The 16,230-nt window shown below is 41.8% G+C and overlaps 1 long non-coding RNA gene across 1 annotated transcript; it reads right to left on the bottom strand.

Annotated features, from left to right (window-relative positions):
• Positions 1 to 2,702: 2,702 nt before the first annotated feature.
• On the bottom strand, positions 2,703 to 13,435 carry LOC136361988 (uncharacterized). The gene is made up of 3 exons (XR_010743712.1): positions 13,127 to 13,435; positions 4,571 to 4,631; positions 2,703 to 3,018 (listed from the first exon to the last, which is right to left on the bottom strand). It is a non-coding gene; the product is annotated as an uncharacterized lncRNA (long non-coding RNA).
• Between the last annotated feature and the right edge of the window lie 2,795 nt (positions 13,436 to 16,230).

Below are 16,230 nucleotides of genomic sequence, written 5' to 3'. Positions count from 1 at the left end.
TCTGTGAGTAGTTCTCAGTGTGTGTTTGCTCTGCTCTGTGATGAGAGTGTTCTGCTGGCTTGGATTCAGCCAGGCATCGCTGGGAGCCCATTTCCAGCAGGACTGTGCCCTCCCTGCCAGTCCACTCCTCACCTCTTCTGCTACCCTGTACTGGTTATTCTTCCCAGGTGAAGAAATTTGCATTTCTTCTTGAATTGTGGTTGGTTTGAATCAAAGCCAGGCCATTTGGGGTGTCAGCCATTGCCCCAGTTTCACAGAATCTGCAGGTTTGCTGAGGATGTGTTATTGATGGCAGTAATGCGTGAAAGGAGCCTTGGTATCAATCCATGGTGATCGGTATGGGATGACCTCCAAGCAAACACATTTTTTCTGAAGTTCCACATAACCAAATCATGAGGGCTCATCCATCTCATCCTTAAACAGACATCTAAACAAGACCACGTGAATCACAGTATGGATGGGCCTTTTTTTCCTTATTGATAGTAGAAGCAGCCTAAAAGGCTTGGTGCAGACTTGGATGTCTTAAGTTAGATCAGATTAATCCTACCTATGGCTACTAAAACTCCAGATGTGGAAATATCAATTGTACATATACAGCCCCACAAAGCAAGTCTCTTCTCCATCTCCAGGTTCAAAAGAAAAAAAAAACCATTTCTGCTGCAAGTTCTAATTTTAAGAATGGAAACTTAAACTTCAATTAATCATTAAAGTGTTTCACATTAAATGTGAAAAATGTGCATCAATGGCATTAGCTTTTTTAAAAATCTAAATTTTTATTGTTACCACCAGGAAAGATGGGTAATGTTTTTACAAACTCACATAGTTTATATAGGTTAGAAAGTGTTACGAGCAATTGCAAGATGGAAGAGTTAAATCTGGAGCCCAATAACCTTCCTCATGTCCTTTCCAATGCAGTAAGATGCTGCACTTAGACTCTGTTCCCACACACTGCTCTAAAAGCATTAGGAAAGAGTAAATTGTTTTTAAAAATATTTATATTTAATGGCCATCTTGCAACTACTCAGCAAATCTCAACTGGCTCTTTTGTTCCAGGCTTTTAGAAATAAGTACATTATCTGATTTTTGCAGAACAGTGCCCTTTCCAGCTAACTGCAGTAATAAAATGGTTTCACTGGCCATCTTAAAGCATGAGTGACAGTTTAGATGAGCACACTCTTTCAGATATTCAGAAATTCTTCTGCAGTTGATGGCCATCTACACAAGATAGGGTTGGGCATTATTATTAACTCCATTCAGATTTTGAATAGAAAATATATTTTTGTTTTAACTCGGTTTTCACAGTATTTGTACTATTTCATGTAGTAAAGTAATTATGTAACTATAGAATCATAGGATCATCCTAGAATGGTTTGGGTTGGAAGGCACCTTAAAGACCATCTAATTCCAGCCCCATGGCAGAGACACTTTCCACTAGATCAGGTTTCTCAGAGCCCCATTCAGGCTGTCCTTGAACACTTCCAGGGCTGGGGCATGCACAGCTTCTCTGGGGAACCTATTCCGGTGCCTCACCACCCTCAAATTAAAGAATTTCTTCCTAATATCCAATCTAAACCATCCTCTTTGAGTTTCAAACCACTCTGCCTTGTCCTGTCAGTAGTACTTTTTTAATTAGCAATCATCAGCTCTAAAAATGTTGGCATCCACGGGAACATTTCCCTCTTGCTTGAACACTAGACAGAAAAGCTTCAGAAGGTTTTATAACATTCTCACGCTGGCCCCTGAAGACTGACAAAACAACTTAATTTTTCATTTCTGACTTGCATGGGCTTTTTATTTTTGTCCACATCTGCCCTTATTGTTTCATTTAATGGATTTACAGTCTATTTCTGGAAAACAGAACAGTTCCAGAACTGTTAATTAAGTACTACAGCCAAGAAACAGCAAACCAAATGATAGATTGGGAGCCTTACCACCATGGTTATCTGCTGCTTGAGGGAAGAGTTTGTCCCAAAATAGCAAGGAGCCTATCCCTTGTCACCCCCTCCATTTTTATTAAAGAATCTCTCTGCAGTGAAGTCTGCCAGGTAATTAGCCTAGTTTCAAGTCAACCTAACAGCATGTGGCTCTGGAAACTAAGTGCAGCTCCATCTGCATACAGCCTCTACGATGCAGCTTATCCTTGGAAATGATCAACAGGGACACATTTTCTATCCATATATATAGGAACAGCTGGAATGGAAACCAGTCATGATATGCAAGCAAGGAATTGCCAGCATGAATGGAATGAACTGCCTCAGAGTCCATGGAGGCCTTAGAGGAATGGCTTTGAGTCTTTACTTGAAAATTTTAGAAAAAATACAAAGGCAAAAGGACATGGTCATATCACTTGTGATTTAGCTTCAGGCTCCCCTCATGAACAAGGCAAATGAAAAGTCAGGGAGCAGTGACAAATAACACATGGCACAAGACTGTTCCTAATTCATGGACCACGCAATGACCTGCCTCACCACATCACTTGGGGAATATGTACTGAAAGTAGAGTTAAACAGAGGACTTGGGTAATGGGCAAGGTATTTATACCCTTTGTGCTCCACAGAGCCCAAGAACACTTTATATAAGCTTTTACATAAACTTCATGGAGTTTCCTTAAGGCTACCCAACCCAGAATTCAGCAGCCTGGGCAAGAATTAGTTTTGGGTTGGTTTGAAGTAATCTGCAGCTGTGGAGGAGAGAGGTTGAAAATATGTCCTACAAAGTCCCCAAAAGCTGGACGTAGTTAACATTAAAAATACATGACTTCCTCAGTGGAAGGAGTCAGCATCAGAGTTTTTACCATGTAGCTCATGATTTCTGAGCATTTGGATGGATGGATGGAGCACTGTGTCCTTCACAGAATTGCCTCTGGGTATTTCCTGAACTGTCATTCCTGTATTGCAGGTGGGGAAATTGAGGCCAAATGTGCCGTGCCTGAGGTGTCACGGTGAGCCCGTGGCACTGTAGCAGTGGCACTCGGAATGCTGACACCTGCTCCTTGGATTTCTTCAGCAACAAAGTTTTCTGTGAAATCAGCAGAAATGCAGGATGACAGCGTGCCCTGAAGTGACTGCAAAGGCTTCTGAACAGGAATTATGAGCTACTGCATCAAAGGCCTCTTGCTTGACATTTATTGGCTTTTTGATGAATGTTGGGGTAATTCTACTGTCAACAGTTTCTCATTAGGAGCCTGGCAATGTACTTTCTGACCATTATCTTTCTCAATATCACACTGGGCTGCTACAAAGAGCAGGGATTTTATGTAAAACCCATCTATCTCTGTAGCTGCAAACTTTTCTAATAATTCTACATTTAAATAATCTCATGTAAATGCTGGCTGCCATATCTGAGCAATAAGGAGACTAGACAAATGGTTAGATTTCCATGAAGACCTAAAGCTATAGGACAAATTTCATACTGCAATGAGTAGGATTCATTTGTCTTGATTCCACTGGCATTGCAACTCAATTATACTAATTCTGAATTTCACTGCTGAATAATGCGTTCCCATCCTCCTTTACACTAGCAAAGGAAGGAAAAAACCATCAGAGCTGGACCTTTCTCACTCTTCACAGTCTGATGTACCATCTCCTGGATGCTTATGGTCAATATTAGGAATTATTTTTGTCAAAACTGTAGATTTTCTAAAAAGAAAACAGTAGAAATATACCCCTAATACCACTGTGTGTTTGGGAAGGGGAAAAGAGTTCATTCAACTTTGATGTGCCCAACTGTAGTAATTTTCATGCTATGAGTTTTAAAGCATTAACACTTACTTTTAATATTTGTATCCTGGAGTCATGATAGTGGGAACATCACAGGGCTATTTTATATTTTATTGATTATGGTTGTTATAGACAAAGAAATTAAAACAGAATCAGATGGTAAAATAATTAATGGAATTTTGACTACTAAAATAAGTTTGATTAATAACTAATGTTTATGCCCTACTTAATATGAGAGACTTTATTTTTCCCTCCTAGAGGCAGGATGGTATTTTCAGCCTACCAAAACCAAGACTTGTAATGCTGTGGACTCTAACTAAAAATTAACTTTCCCACCAACTCTTTAACCTCACTTCCATGGCAGCGCAGATTAATAACTAAAAATAAACTTTCCCACCAGCTCTTTAACCTCACTTCCATGGCAGCGCAGATTAACCTGTTGGATTTAACACAGATTTAGGTCTCCATCTCATCCACCAGTCCTGCTGAGGGAACATCCCCTCCCAGAAATGCAGCACAGGTATGGATGGCGGTGTCTGAGTCTGTCACTCGGCTCCTTGGAGCCCCATCAGGAGCTCTAACGTAATGGGCCATGTCTGAGGGAGCAGCTCTGCTTCCTGAAGGAGTTTTTAAGGACACATTCCCTGCAATAAGGGAATGTTGACATTCAGGCTGCCTCAGCTGCTGATGACAGAGAAGGCGTGAGGTCTTCCAAAGTGGCACTCAGGTTTTATTCCAGACCTGTCCTCCTATAAACAATTACAGTGGATGAAATCATGTTTGGAAGGATGAGTGATGTTTTCCCTGTCCACTTTGCCCTGTCAGCATCAAGGATAAAGTGATATATATACCTGCTTTGGTCTTCTCCTCTTCCTGGCCCAAAATCATTCTCAGTGTAGACAGTGAGTGATGCTTCTGGAAAGAAACAATAAAGAATTAGTAAATCATATATAGAACATAGGGGAAAGGAAATGAACACATGAAGTCATTCTCCTAATGTGGTCTTCAGTTTATATATGAATATTTTGTTTCTTGTACCTGTTTAATGAAAGACACTCTTCATGCCAATAAAACTTTATCATCTGTTGTTTAAGGGAGTTAATCCTATATTAAAAAAATCCCCATTCTGAAGGTTAGGATATTGTATAAATATAGACATGGTGAATAATTCTGAGTTAATCTCCCTTCTCTTTCAGGACCTCACTAGTGTGCTTTTTCTTTTTTGTTTGTTCATTTGGTTTTGAGACCCCAGTGTGAAGTCAGAACTTTTACTCTGGTTTTTCTCTCTCTGTCCTTGGGGACTAATTTTGTTTCAATGAATGCTGAGATTTTTACATGACTAAAGTACTCATTCTTACATGGGTCCACAAATCTGAACCATAACAGATGGAAGAGCAGGGTAATGAGAGAATTTGGCTCTCTGAAAGAAGGCCCAGCAGGAGAAACACTGAGGTGCTCTTCAGAGCACCCGCACAGAGGGCTGGAAAACTGACCTAATTTACCCCCTTTTTACTGGGACATTGCAAGAATCATCAGCCCCTTATTCATTAGCCTGAGACTATTATTAATTATCAATACTATTACTTATTTTTACAGTTGCTATAATGCCTGCTATAATCTATTTAATAAAATGACAGCACTCAAGTTCAGGAATTTCAATTTTGATATCTCCGCCCCACAAATGGGCTTGGAAACTGGCCTGAATCACTGAAATCAGAAGCCTTTGCTGCTTAAAATGGGGAATAACATTTATTTATAGCGGCAAGAGAAGACTTCATCCTTTTACAGAGCCTATGAAAAAACACTTAGTCCCTACTATGTACTCATCACACTAAAATGGAAGTTGTCAAAGATAAAAGTCCTTTTTCTTTGCTGTCTGTGGATGTTCCTGTAAGCTTTTAGTCTTTTTCCACATGAGTATTTATTCAGAGCAAGCAGTCCAAAAATATTTCCATTGACAGCCTGAAATCTTTATGAGGTACTGGACGGTTGAAATGCAACACGAATTTATTCAGTGCTCATAACAATCACAAGCTGTGAATTTATCACAGGAAAAGTTAGTAAAGTGCTCAGTGGCAGTTCATAGGCTAAAAACCAACCTGTTAAATGTCCTAGGCCTTTCTCACTCATTCACTATAATATTTCAATATATTTCTATACTTAATTTATTAAATAATTCTGAAACATAAATAAAAATTTAAAAAATTTAATGCCCTGGAAAAAACAAAAACCAAACAAAAACAACAACAGACAAGACAAAACAAAAACAAATTAAAAATTGATTCACTTCCTGGCTTTCTCACAAAACTCCACTATCACCTTTGTCAAACTGACAGAGGCAGAATAGAAATGTGACTTTCCAGTCCAACCTTCTGTTTATCACAGGTTATTTTTTCTGCCTGCTTTACCCCCAAACAACATTTGAATTGTAGCTTTGGGTGAGCTAAGGAGTTATCCAATGTCGTGATGAAAAAAAAAAATTGAAAAGCAAAAAAAAAAGAAGATGCCAACAGTGTGATCCATTCTCCTTGCAGTCAGGGCTTGGGGTTTACTTCTGGTTTGAATTAACCTGACTTCCAGCAGGGAACCAGAGCTGCTTTGTTGTGGGTTCGGGTAGACCTTTCAGTATCTCAGTGATGTACAGGTAAAATGGGGTTATTTCCACTATGTTTTATTTGAGTTGTCCCTGTACACCATAACCTCTACAGGGCAAATTTGGCTCTCACTCCCCGTACACTCCATGCCTTGCGCCACAGCTTACACTGCACTTGGCTTTGATGTGGGATGATTGGTATGTGATTGATTGATTGATTGGCTGACGGACTCACGTGTAGCATCTAAGTTACAGTGAGAAAGGACATAAAAAAATCAAGCAATAAACCCTAAAAATCTCTGTCTGAGGGGGCATCCTTCAGTTTTCTGCGGATCCCCAGAAGTGCTCGTTTGCCGTAGAACAGAGCACCGTACACCGAGCTGTCGGCAGAGGGCAATGGCAGCTCACAGCTTGAAGCGGCTGCCGGGACCTGCGCCAGGCCGGTGCTGCCAGCCTTGTTTTTCTACTGGACTGCTCCCAGGGAATGAGCCCCTGGTTTATTCCCAACAGCACGTGTGAGAAACTACCCCCGGGAGCCCTGCAAGTCAGAGCTCTGAGCTTTCTTCTCCCGCTTTTCCTGCCTTTGTATCATCACTGATTACATTGCAGGACCAGTTGCAACCTGATTCAAGACAGACAACTCGGTAAAATATTTCAGGGAGATCTTCGGAAGCAAGAGGAGACCCTGTTCTCCTTTAAGGAATACACCTGTGAGCAACACAGCTGTGTCTGGGCAGCTGGACCGCTCAGCTGAGCACAGTTTGGGACTGTCTGTTCTGGCTTTTCTGGGGAGTCTTAAGTTGAGATCCAAATGGGTTTTGTAGATTGGTAAGAGGTTCTGGATGGAACAAGTGATTCAGAAAGACATCCCAAGGAGGCTGTGTCAGCAAGCCAGGTAGAAGAGGTGAAGGGGGACAATCATGCCTTCATGCCTCAGGCCTTCAGGAATAGAATCCAGGGGATGGTTCTCCCAGCCAGAGCTCAGCCACCCAGAATCTCAATGCCGCCTCTTCCACCCACCTTAACAGGTGAACTAAGTGCCACCGTCTCTTCTCTCCATGACTCAGTTTCCCCAGCTGTAAAGGAAGTTCTAAAGTTCTGTGTGACACACTAAAAGCAGTGAATGATAAGAGTTAATCAACTGTGCTACTCACAGCTTGGTGATGAACTAATGTTCTTGTCACTGCCGGCCCAGAGTCTGCTGGGCAGAGAAAAATCTGCTGAAGGTGTTAGTCCAGATGGACTGTAAATGCCAAGGCACAGCAGGAGCTGTTGAAAAATAAAAATATTCTCTCAAGTCCTCTCTCAGCAGGAACAATATTTCAATTGTAATGCAGATATCCTGCAGAGTTGTTCTGTCCCTCAAGTGAGGTGAGCACTCTGCAAGAGTCTGCGAAGGTAATCATTACACTGTTGTAAATATGAAAGAATACAAATGCCAGATGTCTCTATCTGAGCCTCCCTTTTACTCCTGGCTTCATGAAAAGTAAGAGAGCTTGACCACCTATCATGATACTTTTAGTAATAGGAATTTCAGAGAACACTGGTTATCAGCCCATTCTCCCCAGATTCCCATACTGTGGAAGAAGGATGGGGAGCACATTCACTGTTCAAAGCCACTACAGTGAGGGAAATCTACAACTTTAAACACCAAGAGAGCCAGTACAGTGGGCTGTGCTGGAGCAGCAAGGAATTCAAACAAACAACATTGAATGACGAGCTCTGGAATGCAGCAAACCCAGCCAGGTCAACAAGAACACCGATAAGGTGACAAGTGGGGTCCAGCCCAGGCCAAACCTGCAGGAGCCCATGGCAATGGGGTACACGTTATGCCAGCTTTGTGCCCAGCAGCTTCTGGACAGCTCTCACCAGTGGACTGAGTGGAAGATGTAATTTAACTGCTTTGCCAGTTTTCACTATAAAGGCTCCACTCAGACCAGTCAGTCATGATTCAACACCTTTTCCACCAGACAACCTCAGCCCTGCTGTGCAGGTGTGCTCCCACAGACAGGCGTGACCTGTCCTCTTGGTTTTGTTTTCCTCCCTGCTACTTTTGAGCTTTTGCTGACTGGGAGAAGCTGGTTCAAGCAGGAGCCATTTCAGACTATGGCCATCTGTAGTCACAGATATTGTGCCACCACCAGTAACATCCCTAAAAGCAAACAACTGAAATTTTGGAACAAAAAGCAAATGTTACCTAAGAGCGATAAGTAGCAGTAACAACAGACCTGGCAAGACAGTATTTTAAGCCAAAAATGTGCTAAATAAATACTTTTTCAGCCTGCTTTAATCTTTTCCTCAACAAAGTTAAAGAGTTGGTTTTAGGAAAAAATGTACAAAATATCAGTTTTAAGCAAAGCAGTTTTTTAGTCTTAATTATAAACAAAATTTAAAGGGTTTAAAGGAAAGTTTATCCAAGCATTTCCATTTAAATTAAAAAAAAAAAAAAAAACCACCAAAATTAAAACACTCTTTCATGTGGACAGAGAGTTCCTGTTAAGGTGGTGGTTGGTTGCATGGAAGATACAAAAATAGCTGGTAATGTAAGTGTATACGGGATGCCATTAAGAAATCAGGTGCTAATGAGACTGCTCGGGACTGAATCACAACTGCCTGTGGCTATTGCATGACAGCTCTTCCAGGAGGTGTCTCCAGCAGCCATGAGTCAGACTCCTGCCTCTGCAGGAAACTCCCTACAGAGAAGCTGCCAGGTATGTCCTTAAAGGCAAAGGAACCAAGGTCTTCTCAGGCTTTGGCACTTCCAACTGCAAGAACAGTTGATTGGAGTGAGCGTGGATAACAGCAGCCTGAGAAGCCTCTGTGCACTGGCATGAGCAGGAACCAGCAGCACTGTGAAGGTACAACAGATGGCTGTGAGCCAGGTGTATTCCTGTTGGTCCTTGAATTGGTGTTGGCTCTGACACTCTTGTGATCTTGAACACAGGCCTAGAGGACAGACTCTTCACTGCCTGAATTAAAATCTTGCCCTCAGTTACCTAGGCAAGGTTAATGACTATAATTTATTAAAAGGTCTATAATGACTTGTTAAATGATGTTGAAAATGGTACTTGCATGAAAACAAGTTACAAAGTGTCCTGACAAACAAAATGTTTGCCCTGTACTTGCTTTCAAATGGAACATGTCAGTTAAAAATAATCCATTTGTCTTTTGCATTTTTGAGGGGGCAAGATCAATGTATTAACTATATACATTTGCATCTACCATACACATCCAGGTGCCCTACACTGTTCTGTCTGTTGGTACCTCAAATGCAACTGTGTGATGGTTTCTTTCCCATCACCTGCATTCCATGGACTTGACAAGAACAGCACCTACAGCAGAGTCTGCATGGAAAGCACCAAGTGAGCCACCTCTCTCATTGCTGTGCCCCTCTAGCAATGTGCTCCCAGTGAAGCTCCCTTCCTTGTGAGAACCAGGAAAGAATCCACAGACAGTACCTCCCCAAGAGGCAGGGCTGGCAAGAGAGCAAGAGAGGAAGGGATTAATGCACAGGTGACCTCACCTCTTCTGTCTGTGCTGATTTTATTCATAAAACACTTTCATAGCTATTGAAGAAAACCTTGGTATTACAGACTGGCAATGTTTCTTTGGTACTTAGCATTGCAAGGGACCCTGCATGGCTGGAACTCAAAAAAGCCCCCAGTGTTCAAATTATTTTCTCCTGTTCCCAGGGTCATTCTCTCTCCCTTCCCTGTTGCAAATCTCCTGATATCCTGTGTCTGGAGCTCAGGTCACCAGCCAAAAATGATATCCAAGCCCCGAGCTAATTGTCTAAGCTCCTTCTATAGTTATGAAGAGGAAGAAAAGCTTCAAAAGATCAAAACACCTGAAATGCTGGGAGGTAAAGAGCTGCCTACCCACAGCTCAGGTAGGGAACAGATATCTCAGAGCACTTGACCTTCATCAGGGAACTATTCAGGAGCTGGAGCCTGGCATGTTGTCCTGAGCATAGGAATATTTTCAAAAGTAGAATAGGGAGACTGTTGAAATCCATTGACGTTTTTAGAATAGTTTTTTTTTCATGTTATTTGTACTTATATGTAGTGACTTGGCACTTATTTAAGGGCCTGAATATTGCTCTTATCTTGATATAAGTCTTATTTGGTTACTCTTTTTTTGCGAAGACCTCTCCCATGCCAGTTTGAGAGGTGCACATGGTAGCAGTGTCCTGACCTCAGAACAGACCTCTTAGTGCAAGATGTGGTACTGGTTGTCCCACTGCCTTTTCCATCTGTCCTTGCACAGCATTAAAGAGGAAAAGGAACAAAAACCCAGCAGTAACAAATGTGCTTTTATTCCTCACTTTCAAGGTTGAGATTTCCATTTTATGGAGAGATCTCTCAAATTATTTACTGTTGGAGCCTGGTATTTTTAATGGTACCTTCTTCCACCAAAAGAACAAGTTATTCTGTAAAAAAGCCAGTTCTTTGCCTTTGCCAGCTGCATGCAAGTACAAATTACAAAGCACTCACTTAGATGAAGTGAATACTTCATTAAACAATTAAGCAATAAGGCAGAACAAAGGCTGTGGTTTCCAGGCCTTGCTCTGTAATTGTATCCTGGAGCATTAGGAGAACCAGTGCTCAAACACAGGGTTGCAATTTAGGTTAGGATTATCCTCTAATAGCTTTGTCCTGTGCAATTAGGGGCTTGCCACGATGGGGAATTATTTTATCCATCAATGGCAGTGTAAAATACATGATTTGTCCCTGAAGATCTGGAGGTGAGGATTTCCATCCTTCTTTCCTCCTTTCGTCTTCTTGTTGTAGTGCCTTGAGTAGAAGCTTTTATCTCTGCTTTCACTTTCTGAACCATGAAGGGTATCCCCCAATCCGGTTTTTATGGAGGTACAGTCACAGAACCCAAATTCACAAGTAAATACCCCTGAGTGTCCCCAAACACACTGTGGACACTGAGCTTGAGGGACACTGAGGATGGAAAATGTGTGAGCCACTCTGTTGGACAAGGTTAAGTTTGAGCTGAAGTTTTCTGTTCACCTCATACAGCACATGCTGCCACTGCACTTCCAAGGAAAACTGAGAGGTTCCTGAAGAGATAAGGCAGAAGCGGGTTTTGATGGCTGATAAGCAGAGACTGTTTGGACTGCAGATGAAATTTAAATGTCTAAAGTCCATCTATATTCTGGTACAGAAGTCTAAACCCCTTTCCTGATCTAGTAAAGGCCTGATTCAGCACCTAATGAAATTATTGGGATTTGTTCCACTGACTTGAAGTTGACCCTGGGCAGAGCCCACAGCCCCACCAGAATTCCTTTCCAGAATATCCTGTATGACAAAGGCAGGTCCTTCCCCCAAACATGACCTACAAAGAACCCCTCCATCCTGCTCTCCTCCTCCACAAGCCACTCAGTCCTGCTGAAACAGAAAACACTCCTCAAATGCAAAATACAGCTTGCTGTATCACAGGACACCCTGTCCTTGGGAACTGGAATTAAGATCATCCAGGCACATATCATGGGCCAATGGAATACCATTAGAAGAATTAAATTTCAGTTCTAAGAGAAATCAAACTAGAAATTTAAACTAATAAAGAAAAATAAAAACAAAGGTAAATAAAAGAAAAAAGCACAAACCACAAAACCCCACAGCAATTTAAAAAGACGGGTTTATTTCCATTCTATGTATATGTCTACTGTATATAAAATACAGTATATGTATTTTTTGCTCTCTTAGAGTAAATAATTTTCTATATTTCTTTGATTCTAGTTGCACTTCTCCCCTTTGGAAATAATGCAATAAATATGTAATCCAATTCAGTGACATATGTCTCCATTCCCCACAGGAAAATAAGTTGCGTTAATTTCAAACACACTGACATTGGAAAATAACTAGTTGTTTATACTTGTTGGGATGTATGGGAGAACAAACTTATCATTAAATGTCAGAAAACATATGTTTTAAATAGCTGAAGCTAAAGGAACAGCTATTAAAATTAGGTCACTTTTAACCAGATACTGTAACACCAGTAGAAAGCTGTCCCACCCCTCTCTAAACAAAACACAGGAAAACGGAAGTATTTGCTCTCTGAGTAGATCTGCTGAAGGACAAGATAAAAGAGTCGATCTAATAGAGGACTTAGGAGCTGAAACTAGAATTTAAATGAAAGTGAGATAATAAGTGCCAAAAATACACCCCAGCTCCCCTTTCTCTCCCCCCAGGTAAACTGCAGACAAAGCCTGAAGGCAGCACAACTCATTAGGGAACTTCCTCTTCCTCTGCAGCCTTCTCCTCATACCTGCAAATCTTGTCTCACCAGTGAGGTGCACTAACACCAGGAGGAGAGGAAAGAAATTAGGTCTGACTTCCTAGACAACTCACTAGTATGCCTGTGAGATCAGGCAAGGAAGAGGGCCATGGCTTCATGGAGAGAGAAGCAGTAAGAAACCACAGAGGCAGTAGGGGAAGGAGGGTAAGTCCCGAGGCTTGGGTGGGGTGGGGGGCTGGCAGAGGAGGCAGAAGGGATGGGGGACAGTGAGCTGGCCACTGCAGTGCAGGGAGGAGATAAGGCACTGAAGAGGGAAGGGACAGCGGGGAATCTGCAAGTCCAGAGGGCAGAAGGAAGACTGTGAAGGTTGGCTGGAGAGATGTTAATAAATACAGCTCACAGTGCCTCCAGCTCTGCTTCTGTACAGGCAGAGAACCACAGCAGCCTCAGGGCCATTTCTCAATTAATTTATAACATAACCTGGAAATTAGATATTCTTCTGGCTTAATCACAAGCAGGGCTAAACGCTCAAGGCATTCCTAAAGAGTACCAAATAAATACTGCCTACCTCTGCTCTCCACAGATCCTATCTTGACTGTTTTTCACAGCAAGTGATGGTATCTCAAGTGCTTGTCTAGGAAGTGCCCATCTAGAAGACTCTGTTGTCTCTGAACCACCAGACTGTTCAAACTCATGTCTCAGTCACCACACATGTACCCTGATCACCCAGGGGAGGGACGGAAGTTGCTCTCTGCAGCTCAAAGATGTTGCTGTCCTTGCAGCAGTGAATCTGGTTTCAGATCTGTCTCCTTCAACCTAAAGTTTTGTCCCACAGCAGTTAGTCCAAACCAAATGCAAAAACATCTGGGTTAAAAAAAAATAATATATATATATATATATATATATATACACACGAGCACCTCCAAAAAAAATCACTGAATCATAGAATCGTAGAACAGCCCAAGCTAGAAGTGACCTCAAAACATCATCAAGTCCAGTCTTTCATGGAGACAGGAGGCTTGATGAGATTATGTACCACCCTGTCCAGTCATCCAGTCATATCTTGAAAACCTCCAGCTCTACCTGGTTCCTTGGGGAGTTTGTTCCAGTGAATGACTGTTCTCACCATAAAAAATTATTTGCATATAAAGATGAAACCTCTCTTCAAGCAATTTGTACTCATTGCCACTTGTCTTCTCCATGTGCCTCCTCCAGGAGAGCCTCCACTCTCTTTGTAGTAACCCTTTAAGTGCTGGAATGCTCTGATAAAGTCTCCCCAAAGTCTTCTCCAGGCAGCAAAGACCTAACTGGTTGTCTTTCTTCACAGGGAGGGCTCGCCAGCCTTTTGATCATCTTGGTGATCATCCAATCTGACTGTGTCTTGAATTGCATAGAGCAGGACCAAACACAGTACTCCAGGTGTGGCCTGGCCTCTAATGGGTTCCCAGGTGCAGGACCTTGCCTATCCTCTTGTTAAATAAACTTCATACAGTTGTTGCTAGTCCACTCTTCCAGCCCTTCCAGGTGTCTCTGCAAGATTGCTGTCACTTCTCACATGTCCACCTCATCTCCCAGTTTAGTGTCATCAGCAAACTTGGGGAGGGAGCTTTCAGTCTTGTCCTGTTTGTTTTAAGCTGTTTCACTACACAAACCTGCCTGACCACAAAACAAAACCCAAAGCGTTGGCAGGAGGGAGGCAGCAGTGACATCTGGGCTGGGATATCTGACTGCTACTGAGTCATAGGCAAAGCCCCAAGTTTTAGTTACTGTAAGTTTATCTCATTGCTTTCTGCCAGCTGGGCACTGAAAAGCAAGGAGTGCTGTGGCACTGAAGCCTTCCTTTGGCTCTGGCTGTAAGTGCCCTGCCAAACAAAGGAAGTGGTCAGTCATGGGGAAAATTGTATGAATCAGTCCCAGAGCACATTTCATGTGGGATTACTGACTGTAAACAATAATAGTGACCTGTTGTTGGTACAGTACTTTGTACAACAAACCATGCTCTTGTCTGGAGGTTTCCTGTGGCCACTCTTATGCAAATAACAAGTCATGATAATACCATGTTTATCACAACACTAAGTCAACCATAATGATTGTAAATGTAACCTGACCTTCGCTTTGGCTAAACCCTGTTTCTTTCATGGTTATCTAATATCTCAGTACATATTTATTTCTCTATTTTGTCTATCTGTTGCCTGTTCTTATACTTTACATACACTGCCTCACACAAGGGGCTCTGAACTTCAACTGTGGAGCTTTCTAAGCCTACTGAAATTCAATTAAATAACAGATAGCTTTCCATCAGCCTATGTTTTCTTTCTGACTGCTCAGTTCTACTAACTCTTATCAAATCCAAGACACATACAGCAAAAAAGAAAAGACATACCCAAAATGAAAACTGTTTGTGAAAAAAGGACAAAACAGTTGAATAAGATCCTCTTTGATCAAAGCTGCTTGGTTCAGTGTGTCTACTCTCAACTATTTGTGTAGCTAATACAATAAGCACATTCTGTGAGAAGAAACATGAATTTTGGCCTGTAACACGAGGCAAAGGAGTCAAATTAGCGAGAGGAGTTTTATAAACACGGGCTTGTTCTCATGGCTCTGTTTTGGGCAGCATTACCAGTGTACTGACACTGACAGCTGGATGTGTCACCCTCCACTGATGCTGAAGGATGATAGAAGAAATTAGAAACGCACATAAAATACTGTTTTGCTACATTAAGTAGCAACCAGAAATGTCAGTATCACATGTTAATTAATGATTAATGCTGGAGGAAGGAGATGCATACCTGACATATTTTTAAACTGGTATAACGAGTTTTCACCGAGCAGAGGAGGGAAGTTCTCTATAATACACAGTAATGGGCTGTGTACTTGGAACTGTGCTCCATAAATTTCCCCACCTTCAGGACAGAATGTGTCAACACACAGTTGGTCTCCTAGAATAAACTCGGTGCCAGTAATCAGTAATGCTGAAGAACGAGGAAAGAGGGAAAAAACATACAGGTGATGATCAAAAGGACAAAAACCTCTTTTGGACTCACCTGGGATAGAAAAACGTTGACAGGGCACATTTTTAATGTGAGACTACACCTGATATTACAAGGTGATGAGAGTAAATCAAGAAATCAAGAAAATAAGACTGTGGAGCTGATAAAGCCCTGGAACTGTAAAATCTTCCTCAGAATAATGTCCTACTTAGTGAGGAGAACTATAGCTCAGGCAGGTTGAATTAGCATATAATACATTGTAAAAATAATACATTGAAATTTTCTAACATTCCACCTTGATGAATCTCAAAGCACTCTCCCTCTGTGTATTGATGTCCCCACACTGGAAATGCTTGCTATTAAATATATTTTTGAATTAAATGTTCCCAGAAGAAAGATGCTCTCCTTAGCTGGGGTGTCCAAGCAATAGACACCACTCCCACTTTGCTTCTTGATGAAATAAAGAGCTTTCCTCTCCTGTGCTCTTGTGTAACAGTTGTTACACAGGACAGGCATATGATCCTGTACCAAGTTGTTGCCAGAGCCAAGAATAAAAAAGAAAGATGGGATTCATTTAGTCTAACAGCAGCAAGCTCTAAACTGTGCCCCAGTCGAGAGAGACACAAAAGATTTCACCACTAGAACCACCAGAGACAGGTTTCCTCACACTGTGATTTGTCCA

This window comes from Sylvia atricapilla, chromosome 5 (assembly GCF_009819655.1).
Source record: "Sylvia atricapilla isolate bSylAtr1 chromosome 5, bSylAtr1.pri, whole genome shotgun sequence".
NCBI lineage: Eukaryota > Metazoa > Chordata > Aves > Passeriformes > Sylviidae > Sylvia > Sylvia atricapilla.
This window is presented reverse-complemented; position numbering and strand designations above follow the sequence as displayed.